The sequence below is a fragment of the Lycorma delicatula genome, chromosome 7, assembly GCF_047948215.1.
Source record: "Lycorma delicatula isolate Av1 chromosome 7, ASM4794821v1, whole genome shotgun sequence".
NCBI classification, from domain to species: Eukaryota; Metazoa; Arthropoda; class Insecta; order Hemiptera; family Fulgoridae; genus Lycorma; species Lycorma delicatula.
The window spans coordinates 4,277,042-4,293,737 of record NC_134461.1 but is presented as its reverse complement, the minus strand read 5'-3'; the positions used below and the strand labels follow the sequence as shown (position 1 = coordinate 4,293,737).

General features: G+C 35.3%; 1 protein-coding gene across 1 annotated transcript in view; it reads right to left on the bottom strand.

The window, feature by feature from the left end:
• LOC142328195 (glycoprotein 3-alpha-L-fucosyltransferase A-like) overlaps positions 1 to 16,250 on the bottom strand; it is a 181,231-nt gene extending 164,981 nt beyond the window's left edge. Inside the window, exon 1 of the mRNA XM_075371769.1 lies at positions 16,169 to 16,250. The gene's annotated coding sequence lies outside the window, so the exon portion shown is untranslated. The remainder of the gene's footprint in view (positions 1 to 16,168) is intronic.
• Positions 16,251 to 16,696: the final 446 nt, after the last annotated feature.

Genomic DNA, 16,696 nt, shown 5'->3' with positions numbered 1-16,696 from the left:
ACGAAGAAATGTAAAAGCGTTTTAACAATGCTTACAAATTTTCTCCATTTCCGACCGTGCTAAAAGAGATATTCACTAGATCGAAGTACTCTTCAGATAAATATCTAAAAACCGTTTTCGGGTTTTTTTAATTTCGATTTTTTAAGGGGTGCGATGGTGTACGGCACGACGACTCAAACAACACAGCCGCTATTGTATGTGAGACGCGCCTGACTGACTGCATCTTTGTCCGGTTACTTGACTAAAAAACGAAAATAAAAAAAAAAACATTTAACGAAAACAGAAACGGTCATCTCGTAGTGTTTGTCGAGTAACGTTAAAAACCGAGAAAAAAAACTTTTTCACCCTTACGATGGACGGGTAACCGGTTATAATTAATATTTTTAAGATGGAGGCCGGCTGTTTTTAAACCCGCATTCTTAGACCGCTCAAAGTTTCGGATTCTTTACCGACCAAACTGTTGCTCTGAAGAAATTACAATAAATGATAGTTTTAACATATTTAACAGGCTCTAATTTTTATTTTTCGTTATTATTTTCACAAGCGTGAATACAGAGTTTTCCAGGGAGCAGAACCTCTGACCGGTTAAACATCCCTGACCGCGACGGTAAACGAAAATAACCATATAGCGGGCGAAGTCGCAACGGGAGTGCTAGCGTTATGATAAAAGTTTTGGCCTTCGCTTTTCTTGTCGACTGGCTTTTTTCATACCGAGCATTTTTCTTATCGATCTAGCTTATTCTAGATCGATAAAAATAAAATACCAAAATAAAATAAAGTTTAAAAAAAATTAAATCGATTTAAAAAAATCTTTTCCGAAAAGGTAAAAAAGAACGATTTTCTAATCCTTTATAAATTCTAACCTTTTGAATTCAGCGCTAAATTACGCGTAAGTCGTTTTCCGATCGGTAGGGAATATCCAATCGGGCCCTTCTCCGGTAGGTGGGATTTTTTGGCCGTGCTCATCGATTATGATACCGTTGAAGTAAAATATCGGTGTTGTGTTTTGGTGCCGTAAGCTAAGTAACTAAATTAGGGGACCGAAAAAAAATAGAAAAATGTTAATTTAAAAAAAAAAGTACTTATTTTCATTCCAAATTATACCAGGCGAGTGACAAAACCGAGCCGCTGCAGACTAAACGCAGTCCGACATTTATCCTTTTACGAATGAAATGAAATCGTAAATTTAATTACACGATGCGGGTTTTACTCGGCCGTACAAGTCGTTCTTTTATTCCGTTAACGGTAGAGATCGGCCGTATAACGAAAATCATTACTCTCGGAGAAAGTAACCCAGACCGTACCCGTTTTATCTCGGATATTTTACAAGCGTCTCAGCCACCACCGCAACGATGAGGAAAACCATTGTGTTACTACTTTCTATTGAAACGGTACTTAATATCGGCCGGACCGCCTGCACTCGGCAAAAAAAATCCTTCTACATAATATAAATATATTACCGGATATTTGTCACGTCCGGATTATTCTCGTCCGAGGAAACGGTTCACCTTTATTCGATCGAAACATTCTTTTCCCTTTTGTCGTGTTTTATAACCGATCCGAACGCTTTGTTAATTACAACCGACGATTAATTATAAAATGAAAACCGTTATCGTCCAAGTTTATTTACATTATTCGATTACGGAGGAACGTATTCGAATTACATGTCATCGGAATGATTGTCGATAAGGTACTTTTTCGGAATCTCACAGCAAAGAAAAGAGTACCGATGTTTTTGCTATTTTTTATGTTAATTATTGCATTTATTTTAAATATCTCTTCTGTTATTAATAAGTTGTTTATTAAGTTGACGAGGTTAGCGAGCTTAGGTTATGTTCGGTTAGGTTATATCGGTATAGCTCACCGCGCCGGTCTAGCGATTAACACCTCTTCGCAAATCAGCTGATTTCGAAGTCGTGAGTTCTAAGGTTCAAATCCTAGTTAAGGTAGTTATTTTTATACGGATTTGAATATTACATCGTGGATACCGGTGTTCTTTGGCGGTTGGATTTCAATTAACCACACATCTCAGTAATCGTCTACCTGAGATTGTACAAAATTACACTTCATTTACATTCATATATGTCATTCTATGAGGTAATACCTTACGGCGGTTCCGCAGGCTAAACAAAAAAATAGAGAGAAAAACAGATAGGTTATATCGGTATAGGTACGATATAGGTACTATTCATCGGTACACGGAATCAACATAACTTAACCGAACGTAATTTACGCTCGCTAAACTCGTCTAGTTGACGTTAAAAATATAGATTATATAAAATAAGTTGTACGTAAAACTTTGTGAAATTCTGAAAATGTGTCTTATCGACCTTATAACTTAAAATACGGGGAAAAATGGATACGAGCGGGAACGGGAGGGTAAATTATTTTTTTACTATTCTACGAGCCAAAGAAAGCGAAAGAGTATACGCGCGGAATGAATTTTAATAAAATGAAATCTTAGTCTGTCGACTTTTCATCTAACAAGAAGAGACGTTATATCTGAATCGTACCGGTTCCGAATACAAAGAATTATTATAAACGTAACGAGTTGTAATTAACTGAAAGGAAGATAATTACGAGTCGTTATTGACGTAGGAGTATAGAAAGGTGAAGCGACAGATACTTGTGAAAGCAAACGGCTATTTAAAATTTAGATAGGAAAAGAATACCGATGTACGTTTTCTTACTTTACAGAAATATACTGAAACAGACTAGATAATAAAAACAAAATAAGATTAAAACGCGTTAACGATTTAAATAAGTTTTCTAACAAAAAATAATAATAACGATATGAATATTAAATCTACGGTAAAGAAAATATACCTAGTTACCTTTAAAACGATAAATAAAATTATCTAAAAATGTATGTCGGCACCGTTTTATATATAAAGTGTTTCAAGGAGTTTTTGCAATACTTTCATAGGCGTATTCTTCTTATCAAAATAATGGAAATACTTCATATAAATATCGGTCGAGAAACGTTTTGATTTAGAATTACGGCTAGCGCAATTTTATAACTATCTTAAATCTACATGCAGGCTTAAAATCTAAACAGTTAACCCGGAAAAGCCGGTTTTCAGCGCCAAAGTTTGTATTTTACAACAGTTTTGACGTAAACTGCTGGAGATACAATTCGGAGATCTTTTTTTTCTTGTAACTTTGCATATAAAACCGCCAATTTTGATCAATAACTTGGTTTCGTAAAGGTTTGTAAACCAAAATTGTCATTACGTTAATTAAAGTTCGTGGTAACTCACGAACACAGGTAGAAGACCGGGTGCAGGCGGCCTTATCAGCCACAGCGGTCTGGATGGTCATTCAGAATTTAAAAATTTCTGTGCCCAAGACGAAATTTATGCTTATCAAGGGTGCAGACAAATTATTTTACAGTCGAAACGCCAACATTAAGTATAAAGGCCGAGCTGATTTTAAACATCAAACCAAACAAAAATATTCATATGGACAAATCTCGCTTTATTATCCTTTCTGTCTGTCATTTTATGTTTTTTCAATAAAAATGTGTGTCTCAAGAAGCTCAAACTTTAAACATCTTATACAAAATAAATAAGTTTGAAAATTTTACCTTCGAAGATTCCAGCACAGCGGCCATTTATCCTTTTTAATCGTTAATAGATCCTTAAATATTAGTTTTATCGAATTACGTTTTATCGGATAATTTGTTAACGCTTTTATAGAGATTAACATTACACGTTATTTGTTCATATCGGTCGATAGATAGTTGAGATATTGCTAAAATTCGTTAAAGTAAATAGCAAACATTATGCGATCAGACAATTTTGCGCCTGTGTTTTGAAGAGTTCTAGAGTGGTGGCGTCCGGTTTGCTTTTAGCGGCTAAGAGCTCACTCACTGTCTCCTTTAAAGAAATAAACAAATGAACGACGTAGACAAGTTGGAGATGGCGAATCTCCAACTTGGAGATTCCGGCCATCTCCATCGTTGAAGATGGAGATGGCTGGAGACATGGAAAAAAGAAATCCGATGCAGATTTATAATTGCTTACAACCCTCCAAGAAATCAACCAAGATCTGAGCTGTCCGGAAGACACGTGCGATCGTCACTCTGTCCTCACGGGTGACTTGAACGCCCACTCAACTATTTGGGAATGTACCGACACATGCTGTACAAAAATAATAATCGAAGACTATTTAGCTAGTAACCCTGTACAGTTAATAGAAAATGATACCGGCAGACCGAATTTTATCGCTTATGGAACTGAAACTTCACATCCACATATAGTTCTTGCTCACCCGTCTCTATCATCATTTCTTGAACACACTCTGCTGCCAAGTCCAAATGGCTTTGGAAATAAAATACTTTCAGTAACTCTAGTCAGCCGGATAAAGTTTTTGGAAAAGTTGCTAGCAAAAGGACTGCAACGAGATTGTAAAATGGTAGACTGGAAGTTGTACAGGGCAACTACTGAAACCCTAGCGACTCAAGGTTTGGTCGACGAAAATATCGATAGGAGTTGTTCTAGGATTACAGAAGCGCTCCTGAAAGCCGCCAAAAAAGCTACTCCGATGGGTAAAGTGAAACGCTACTCTCTTTTGGACGAAAAAGCTTCAGCACTTAAAAGAGGAGCGGGACTTGACAAGAGAGCAGCAGAAAGAACGGGATCCGAGGAGAATAGGCTTATACTAAAACACAAAACTGCAGTCATTAAAAAGCAAATAATTCACTGTAAACGTGAAACATAGAGAACATTTCTGAGCGATATCGATTTCAGAAAAGACGGAGTAAAGGCGCATAAGTTGATTTGTAAGCTCAATAATGACCCTTGTTCAAAAATTAAAAATCCTTTCTCTAAGGCAGATAAGCTGTTAACCGTTGATGTTGGCGTAGCAAGCTACTTTTGTAAGCGTTATGCCAAAATAAGTTGTTTTACTCCGCACAAAGAGAACGGATTGCAAAGACAAATACGCTTGGGTTGCCAAATGATGATGAGCAAAGGACGAGCCTCATGTGTAAAAAGAACTTTGATATTTGCGAGTTAAATTTTGCTTTGCAAGAAACAAAAATCGAGAAAAGTCCAGGTCCAGATGGAATCAGAGCTGAAGTTTTATCACATCTCAGTGGTAAAGCTCGCGCGACCGTTCTGAAATTTCTCTATAACATTTGGATAAAGCACTATCACTGTGAATGGCGCAAAGCAGAGGTGATTCTTATCCCCAAAAAAGATGAAGAACCAAATCTGCCAGCAAATTTCCGCCCGTTTCACTTACGAGCGTGTTTTCTAAAGTGTACGAAAAAATGCCGCTTACTAGACTTCAGGTGGAAATTAAAAATAACCGGCTCTGTCCGACCGGCAGTCAGGATTCAGGAAACATTGAAATACTATTAAGCAGGTAGCCAGACTGACTCAAGATAAAAAGGACGCCTTTCAAAGACAGCAAAGCACATCGGCAGTGTTTATTGACTTTCGTACGTACTGCCTTTGGCAGGGTCTAGAGAAAAAGACCTCTTAGCAAGCTGAAGCTCCTTGGAATTAAAGGAAATGTGTATAAAGCAATCCGCTCCTTCCTAGCCCAAAAGTACGCAAGAGTAAAATATAACAAGGCTGTGTCATCCTTTAAACAGTCAAACCAGGGAATACCAAAAGGCTCAGTAATCAGTCCAACATTGTTTAACCTGATGATTAACGATGTACTCACAGCGGTTCAGTCTGTCCCTTGCATTCAAGTTCTACTCTATACTGACGACTTGGTAATCTGGGCTACTAGTAGTAACATAGGTCTGGAATCAGCATTAAATCAAGTTCTGGTAAGATTATTGGAATGGGATTTTGAGAACGAGGTAATAGTTAGCACTGATAAATCGGAATTCCGACTTTTCACCCTATCTACTAAGAAATTTGAACAGCTGTCGTTAGTATACGATATGAGACCCTTGAAGGAAACAAAAACACCTACAAACTTAGGAGTACGACTTGACAGGAAGCTCCAATGAATAAAACATGTTGACCGGCTAGCGCACAAAGGAAGCAAGCGGCTTGGCTTGCTAAAGCGATTAGCTGGAACCAAATGGGAAGCCACCGAGAATGTTCTACATCAAGCCTACACAACTTATGTCAGACCCGTTATGGAGAATGGAAGTAAGCTTATCTCAACATCATCTAGCACCAATTAGGAAAAATCAAATAAAATCCAAAATCAAGCTTTTGCGACTCTTATCCGGAGGCCCCGGTCCTCTCCAGTAGGTGCAATGGAACTGAAAACCGGTGTAGACCCATTGGAAATTAGAAGAGACATTGCAGCCATAAAGTTCAATGGACGAGTAAGGTGCCTCGGCACAGAATATTGGGAAAGTTATAAGCCGCCTCATCAAAATCTGAAGACCCAAATGTCCCTGTTGGTAAAGATAAAAGAGTTAACCGGGGAATAGAAGACAGGGAAGTTTTTCCGGCGCGGCTATTAAATAATATTACCTTACGTAAAGACGTAGGGAGGTTATATCTGGTCCAGTCCGTGATCAAGAGTAAGGTGCTGCCAGCAGAATTAAAAGCTATTGCCCTAGAAACGATTAATGAGAGGTACTCCGCTGTAGACTGGCTCCACGTTTGCACCGACAGATCTGCTAGTGACGCATGTGGTAACGGTGGTACCAGAGTTTTCTCTAAAAAATTCTGGATATCGGGACCGGTGGGAAGGATGCCATCCTTCCCACCGAGAAGGACGGTGAAATTTGAGTTATCATACTGGCCTGAAAACAGCTAAGGTTTGCCTCTGGAAATACAGCAGTTATTTTTGTTGATTCGTCAGCGGGTGTGCGGGCATTTACTTTCTTAGAGATAAATATGCTTGTCGACGTCCGACGAGGAAGAGAAATGATGGCGGAGCTGCTACAGGCCGGTTGGATCGTGATGCTGCAATGGATTCCCAGTCGTTGTAGTGTCTGGGGTAATGAGAGGCCGGATAGATTGGCCTCGAATTTAGTACGATAAAAACGTTATTGAAGAACAAACTGAAGGTAAAGGCAAACAAAAGTCACGCGACCGGCGCTAATGGCAAGTAGTGGTCATCGTTATTGCTGCCTAGTGCGAGATTTATCCACAATCTTCCGCGAAGTGTGACTGTGGCCTGTTTCAGGATCATTTCTGGACATGACTACTTCAGTGCTCGCCTGTGTACAATTGGAGTGGCAGACAGCCCTGTCTCTCGGTTATGCAATTCGGGAGATCTTATGAACGGTGTTGAACTTAATACATGTGAAGCAGTGACTGAAGTCCGACGAATCTACCACAAGGGTAGGAAACATCATACAGTAAGACAAGTAATCTTTATTGAGCTGCTCGATGTAGATCGATATTATATCAATAAATATAAAAGGCGTTTTGAAAGAAAAAACTTTGAGGAGCGAACATCTTTTTCGTTAATATCATATTTTTCGTTTATCTAAATATTTTGTGTAAATATTTTTTTATATAACGGTTTGTTCTATCAAAAACCAGTTTTTTTTGCAAATTAGTATATTTTTTATTTTTATTTTCGTAATGCGTACGTTGCAATCTGTTCACCTAGGAAAAAAAAGCAACTCCCTACTGACCAAATCAGATGAGGATGATACGTATGTACGATATGTAAATAAGAAATGAGGTGTGATATAAACGACTTCCTGTATAGACTCAGGCTGGCCGTTTCTAAGATGTGTGGTTAATTGAACCTCGACCACCAAAGTAAACCGTTATCCGTCGTCTACTAGTCGAATTCGTATAAAAGCGACTAACTTTAACTAGGATTCGAACCTCAGAACCTTCGACTTCAAAAATCAGCTGTTAAGCGACTGATTTAAGACGACGAGTTTAACCGCTAGACCGGTAGGCTAAAAATTAATATGCGATTCTAAATTTTGAAGTTAAACGTTTTAATATGTGATTAATGTATCGAACATTTAATCGATGTTTGTACTATAAAAAAAAATACCTTTCGACTAAATTATAATTAATTTTAAGAGTAATAAATTCTGATTTTATTACTTTTTAAAATAGTAATAACAAATTTAATAATAAAAACGAATGAAATTTTTAAAAAAAATATGTATCACCTAGTGGGATTTTGACAAACTTCAGCTTTTTGTTCTCTAACAAGTTCATTAATACAAAAGTAAACAAATACTTCAAGGCATGGATGTACGTACAAATGTTTCTGTTCTTCCAAAAAGGGAAAAATTAGTGAATTTTTCATTTTCAACTTTTTACTTAAGGGCTTTAGAAAAAACTTTCTAAGCTAAAAATATATCGTCACACGTTTGTATATTTTTTTTAATCTTAGAGGATTTCAGAAATAATTTACGTTAAATTAAAATATTTTAAATATACCGTATCGGTACTATAATGCGCGCTTTGGAATAGCGAAGAGTTAACATCATTGTAAAGAAATTTATTCCCCCGTTTGAAATTTGTCGTTCAATGCGTCTAAGCTTTTCATTTTTATCGGTAAACTCAAATTTTACATCGATAATGAAACTAATCGATCTCTTTTTTTTACTTAATTTTTCAGCGCCTGGAAAGTACAGCGGCCCGGCCCGTTAGAGCTTTTTACATAACCGATTGTAGCTGTGTAGTTGCTACTGCAACTTGTGTAGCTGTAAAGGAAAAGTATAACGATCGGCCAAATTTTGGGTATTGAAGTTTTTGTAATCGCCAACGTTTCAAAACCCCCTTAATTAAAAAAAAAACTCAAAAATTTGATAGAAATTTCCAAAGACGTATATATACTTAACTTAGGTGTGCATCGACCTGTATTTTGATGAATATCTAGAGTAGCCTGACAAAAATTTTTCGATAATGACTGAATGCATTTCTATTTAAATGAGGCGTTGGTGCGTTAAATTTTGAACAAGATTTAAAAGAGAGGAGGATATTCTTCTCCGTTGATTTCTTTTTTCTTTTTTGTATAGCCGTTGTAAATGTATAGCCGAGGTCTTACGACGAACTACATGTAAATTTATTTAAAATTCCAAAGTTTACCGTAAAATAAGTTTACTCTAGGTAACATCATCTGTTGTCCACGGGGGAGCGGTATTTTTTCAGCCGAAGGTCTCGGTTACGAATTCCGATAAGGCACGGCATTATTCAAACCCTACAAAACTTTTAAATTATAATAATTGTACGTTACAGTGCTGTATTAAATAAATTTTAATAGATTCTTAAACATTTCGTAGTAATTTTAGCTGTTTGATAAAGAATAAATAAAATTTAATATACTTTCTTATAAATATATATTTAATTTCCCAAACGATAAGAGAAATTTTAATTAAATATATTTCACTATTTAATGTACTCTATAAAAAATTTAAATAGTGTGAGATACAACCGATCGAAAACGTAATAGGCAAAAGACGTTTGTGTCTTGTTTCTAGAGAAAGTTCTTTTCTTTTACGATCGATCTGTTTTGTAGACCTGCCCGTATTTCCAGCTTCGGCACGAAAGTTACAAAACCGAAAAATAGAACTTATTAAAAATAAAAAAAAAATTTTTTTTTAAATTGTCTGAAAAGGAAAAGATAGTTTTCCACTACGCCTTCCAGACGATCTCAGAAACTTAATTTCTGATGCCGACGCCCAATTTTAAATGAATTACGGGTACGTCAAATGCGGATTACGACATTTTGTTTGAATTAGGCGCCGATTTTGTATCGTAGTAGAAAAATTATTTTTTGCTTTTCAGTGGAATTCTTTTTAAAATTAATTAATTTTTTGGAGGCCATTGTATTTATAAAAAAAAAAAAACATTGTTGTTAGTTATACCTATGAAAAATTTCGCCCTCATTTCTACTCCGAGGGTAAAATAACTCTTGATGAAATTTTTCGAATTTAAATTAAGGGGCAAACTTGATACTTTCATTGGTTTTTGACATGAAAAATTGAATAAAGTAAGTTTCAGAACTACATATACGAGGGTAAATTAATTATTATCAGCAATCTAATTATAAATTTTATTTCAATACAAATAGGAAAGTACATCATTTTTCAACATAGTCCCCTTGCATTTCAACGCACTTGGTCCATCGTTGCAGAAAACCTTTTTTATGAGGGCATCAGCCCTCATAAAAAAGGTTTTCGGTTGAGCTGAGAGCCAGGAATGCACCGCTTCTTTCACTGTTTCGTCCGAAGTAAATCGACGGCCCCTTAATGCCTGTTTGAGTGGACCTAACAAGCGGTAGTCGGAAGGGCAAGATCAGGACTATACAGAGGATGAGCCGGTACTTCAAAGTCGAGTTTCTGGAGCGTTTCAGCAGTGCGGGCAGCAGTACGTGGAACGGGCATTGTCGTGCAACAACACAACACCTTTCGACAGCAGTCCTCGGCGTTTGCTTCGAATTGCAGGCTTCAGCTTGGCAGTAAGCATCTCACTGTAACGCGCACTGTTTATTGTCGTGCCCCTTTCCTCATAATGTTCCAGTACTGGGCCTTGTGAGTCCCAAAAAACCTTAAGCGTCAGTTTTCCTCGTCAGTTTTCAAGACGGTCGGATCTTGAACTTTGTTTTGCAGGGCGAATTTGAATATTTCCATTCCATACTCTGCCGTTTACTCTCCGGCTCGTAATGATAGATCCATGTTTCTCCCTAAGAAGATGTCCCGTTCGTTACAGTAGCGATCCAAATCTTTTTGTCAGATGTCCAAGCGCGTTTATTTATGCAAATTTGCGAGTTTTTTTTGGGACCCGTCTTACACAGACTTTATGAAACCCAAGTCTGTTGTGAATGATTTCGTAGGCAGAATCCTGATTAATTTGCAGACGATGTGTCAATTCATCGATAGTTACTCGTCCGTCTAAGAAAACTGTGTCACGTGCACGCTCAACGTTTTTCTCATTTGTGGCGGTAAACGGTCGTCCGGCTTTTCGTCGTGCGTAACACTTGTGCGACCGTTTTTTAATTTTTCAATCCGTTCGTAGACACTCCGTTGCGGCAACACACTGTTCCCGTACTGTACCGAAAATCTTCGATGAATTTCGGCCCCTGATATACCTTACGACCCCAAAAAACGAATCACTGGACGTTGCTCTTCTACGTGCAAACAGAAAGCGGAGCAGCCAGGGCAGTGATAATGGAACTAACCTAGCAGCATCAAACTTGTACAGAAATAACAACAATTAAACGACGCGCGCGTCATCTACGCAACACGACAGTACTACCGACATAAACAAAAATATAACTAAATTGCGGATAATAATTGACACCATCGTAATTAGATTTATCCAGGATTGAAATAATTCTTTTGGATTAATACTGTATTTTTCTGTCACATTTCGGTCTGTTTTCTTTTTAATAAGGCATATTTGTTTAACTCTTCTTCATTTTCAGTAAACGTTACTTAGGTATATATTTTTAGAATTAAATTATCGTAACAATTTTTGCTGAAAATTTAACGAGTTTATTTTTAGTGGAACTTAAATAATTAATTGTCTTTTGCAAAAGCGATTTTTTGTATTATGTAACAATTTTCTCAAAAATTACTAAAGATACAGTCTTTGATCTGTTTTGTTCAATTTTTCAGATCATAAATCGCATGAAACGATCAAGTTTATCTCTAAATTTAAGTTTCAAAACTTTTAGTATGACTTATTTTACTCCTGCAAAAGAAAATCTGTGCGAAATTTTCCACTAGTTGTGATAAATTTCGGATCCATGTTAATACCAGCTTTTTTCTTTCTTTTAACCTGTAGAACATTTAACCTGAAATTCTGTATGTTTCTTCGTGAGACATTCTGCGTAAGTAGTTTAACCGAGTTTTTTTCATTCGTTTATTCAAGTGGTGTTTGTGTTTGCGCGCGTGTGTAGTGTCAGAATATGAGTAAAAATAAAATGTACGATCTATTAATATATATTTATGAATATGATTTATCCATATTAATAGTAACGGTGTTAAAAGATTTTTTACACCTCGTAGTCAACGTATATATTTTTACGTATAGTATAATCTTAATGCGGACTGTATGTATTGTTGCGCAACAATCATACAATAATACGTAGAACTTCTTTCGTTTTCCTTTTCTTTAAAGTCGTGACCGGTTTAAATAATTCTAATCACGAAAGATGATGAGACGAATTACCGGAGTTTTAATTCGTTTTATATCGCGATTCTTTGACCGTGTGTCTGTACTGTAATTTTTAGTAGAATTATTAATAATAATATTATAATAATCGCAGCTGAATTGCCTTTTTGTCTTTTCGGATGTCAGGTGAAATAGGTTTGTGTATTTTTACGTCCTTGTTCAGCCCGATCCGTTAGAATGTTGTCAGTTTATAGTTTAAATGAATGATCGCCGGTCAATTAGGTAATCGACTCCGATTTCGTAACTTTATTGTTCGTACGGGAAGCTGTCGGTGAACGACTAATTTAATTAAATAATTAGCCGATCCCCAGGTCTTCTTCTAATTATCTTTTAATAGAAACGAGATCATAATGTGTCAGTCGATGTCTGTTAATAAAAAAAGAAGAGGAAAATCTTCTCTGAATTACAGAAACAAGTTTTTACAACAAAACAGTCGTTTCAGTTTTTTTATTATTTATTATTTTTAATGCGAATTGTGAGCTAATAAATCATACACGGGGAGTAAGTAAAAAACGGGAATCGTTTACGATTTGGCTGCCTCGTCTAGTCGCCTTTTGCCACTAAACCGGCAATTAAATCCCATTTGGAATCTCGCGAACGGTTAATTTGTAGGACGTGGAGACTACGTATGGCATCTCATTTTCCTACGTATCCGTATTCACCGAATTCTAACTTAGAAACTGGTATACTTAACGTCCTGCTACGTTAACTTCTAATGAATTAATAATTTTATAATTAACAGAAAATAAGTATCAGGTTTTAATGTTTAAATTCGAATTTTTGTTATATATTAATAAAAAGATAAAAGAGTAATAAGCTGAAGTCGTTGTACTGAGCGTTACAAACAGTGTTCCACCAAATTTGAAAGGAAAGTACGCTCAGCGACGTTCCAAGAATACGATTAGGCTCAGTGTGATTAGGCTTCTGATGTCAAAACTGGTTTTTTGTTAAAAAAATAGATTTTTTTACAGTTTTATTTATTAGTTCGTTGCTTATGTCAATTTGTTTTGTATTTTTTCACATTTCTTAATTTTCTTATATATTTTTGATGTACAGTAGTTTCTTAATTTCATAAAACGATTTTGTGTGTGCGTGTGTATATATATATATATATATATATATAAAATTAAAAAAAAAAATAATTTTTACTCGCATCGACAATTAAAGTCATTAGCGACTTATCAGTGTAATGTAACTCTACCGATAAATGTGTACTCTTGATTAAACATAGGCTGTCCGTTCCTGAGACGTGTGGATAATTGAAACCCAACCGCCAAAGAAAGACCTTTCTACCTCGAAAGACAACAATATCTAGAAATTTTCGTTAAAGACACATGACTTTTTTTTAGCGTTTCACTCTTGAATTTTTTACTTATTTAGGAAATTCTGTTGACCAATTTTGAAGCTAAATGTGAAAAATATTGTCGCAATTTTTGTTAGGTTTACCGTAGTCCGAAGGTTTTTAAGTCAAAGTTTTTAAGTGTTTGTTTTTTAACTGTCTTTAAAATGATAGTTCATAACCCTATATTTTCTATTTAAGGTTTCCTCCTAAAGCGGGCATGGAGTATGGTGGTTTCTACCGTAAAATAAAACGTTTTCTGGTATGACCATTTGCTTATTTATTTTAATGTTTAACGATTGTGTGGTACTGGTAATGATTGTGGCGGGGTGTTCATATTGGTGATGGTGGTAGTGGTGTATATATATATATATATAAGAGAGAGAGAGAGAGAGAGAGAGAGAGAGAGAGTGTATCACTAAGTTCTCCCGAGACATTCATAAGTATTGTAATAGTGAAAATAATGGAAAAAGTTCATATGTCCGAAAATGCTTCGTTTGCGAAGTACGTTAATTAAGGGGCAGAATTAGTGATTTCATATGGTTTTTGGCCTGAAAAATTGAATCGAATAGTTCTCATAACTATATACAGGAGTTTTTGAGAAATTTGGGGTGAAAACCAATAAACTGGGGTAAAAACCCCTATTTTTTTATGTTTGACGTACAATAACTTTATTAAATGGGTAATAAACACATAAAAATTAAAAAAAAAAAAAAAATACTTGTAGAGAGGTTAATTTTGAACAAAACTGTGTAAGATAAGTTGAATAAAACAAAGAAAAGTTAGAGAATTTTGAATTTTATTTAGAAACGTTACATTATTACACCGTCAGAAAAGTACATATTTAATGTAAACAAAAATCAAATACTTTTTTGTTGATGTGAAAAATCTGTAAAAGCTAAATTTACTGTTAAAAAAAATTAAAAAACACCGGAAATTACCCGGCAATTGTAAAATAAATAAATAAAAATTACTTAGATAATCTTTTTTTTTAATGACAAATACAAGAAATTATTTGAAAAATTATTATTTCAAAGTCGGAAATAAAATAACAACAGCCGATCAACAACGTGCAATACTTTTATTAGCGGGTACATTAAGTATATCGGATACTGCGAAATAGCCCATCGGGCCGGTCTAGTGGTTAACTCGTCATCGCAAATCAGCTGATTTCGAAGACGACAGTTCTAAGGTTCAAATTGTAGTAAAGGCAGTTACTTTTATACGGATTTAAATACCAGATCGTGCATACCGGTGTTGTTTTGAGGTCGGGTTTCAATTAACTACATACCTCAGGAACGGTCGACCTGAGTCTGTACAAGACTATACTTCATTCACATTCGTACATCTCATCCTCTGAAGTATTACTTTACGGTGGTTCCGGAGGCTAAACAGAAAAAAGAAAGAAAAAGAAGGTACTGTGAAATGTACTGCAGTTAGCGAAGGTTTTCTGTGAATTTTAGTTTCAAACAAATAAAATAATAAACGTACAAACTTTTAGCTTTATATGTATGATTAGCTGGATTAAAACGACTTAAGAATTATTATGACGTGAATTATTATGACGTAAATGAATCGCAAAAAAGTTAGTAATTCACTTAAGAAATCTAAGCTTATATTGGGGTTGCATATTGTTCACTAGCCGAGTACATTGTACACATTAGGAATAAGATAAGAGAAAAAGAAAAACGTATTGATCTATACAAATAGCTTATTCAATTATAAAGTCGGATAAATGAATTTAACGATCTGCTGAACAATAAAGTAAAACCCAGGCAAAATTACAAAATAATTATATTTCATCGAAAGTCGATAAAGGCAACGAGAAACCGGGAACGAGATGGTCGGCGTTGAAAACGTTTAATACGTTTTCAGTACCGAAATGCTACCGTACATAGCCTACAGCGATTAAAGTTCGTAGCAATAAAGTTTTAGTTTTGTAATATTTCCTAAAATCGAGTACTCTTTTCCATTAAAAATCAAAAATTCTGTTATTCGTTTATTTAATTAATTTATTCGTTTATCAAGATTATACCTCGTAAAAGCGAATCGCTCAATCGTTAATATTAACAAAGATTAACTAACTATAACCGTAGTTTATTATAAAAGATAAAATCGCGAAAAGAGATAGTATTCTTTCATCCGGAAGTTCCCTGCTTCGAATTCGGGTTAGATCCGCGGCAATTTTAATAAGCTACAATGTATCCGTTCATATTTCGTCGCACAAGCCTCCAGCTGTGGTGTATTAAACACCACAAAATCCCGATTTTTTGGAATCTTGAACTTCGATAAGGGGATATAATGACGGTTTGCCTATTTTAAGCGACGTTTCGGTCGATAAAATTTCACCCGACTCAAATTTTTCATTTTTTTAATAAACGAAAGAAAATAAGTAATTTATTGTTAATAAATCCCATCGGATTAAATTATCCTGCAGGAACCCTGTTTCCATTAATGACAATATAAATAATGATATGTTTAGAGACGATAATTTGTACGAGATAATATATCGGTATTATTTTATAATTCTAATAATTAAAAGCAAATCTTTTGTACTCTTTGTCACATGATGAACTGCAGTATAACTCGTATTACAGATATTACACACACACGCGCGCGCACACGCGGGTATATATATTATAGTGATGGCGAAATTATAATTTCAAAATAATTAAAATTTACTTAAACCGTTTTATTATGAACTGCAAAAGAATTAGAAAAATAAACTGCATAGATTACGTAAGCTCACCTTGGAAAAAAGGGTAGGCGTGAAGCGGTAACGTTGTATAAACGTTAAAGTGAAGGAAACGATGTTTACAGACACGTTCAACGTAGTACACTGGAAACCGATATCGTAATACGAATGCAATACGCCTCTCGTCGCCTTATCGGTGACCGTGATAAGATTTTAAACGGCACCCCCATCTCTCGAGTACCACCTGCGAATCACATAATTTTAATTTATCATTTATTTTTTTAAAAATAATTTAGCGTTATTTTTTTAAATTAAATTAATATGTTATGTTTTACTAAATTAATATTAGATTTATATGTTAATTAAATTAATGTGTTATAATAATTTATCGGTTACCAACGATTCGCAATCTCACTCTTATATGATTCCGGTATATGTATACAAATAGTGATACAGAGTGTGTAGAAAACGCCTCACCAAGAAACCGAAAATAATTAAATTAATGTGTTGCTACAACCGACGTTCATATTAAATATATAAGGCTGGAAACGCTTTGGTTTCAAGTTATTCCGAAACTTGAAA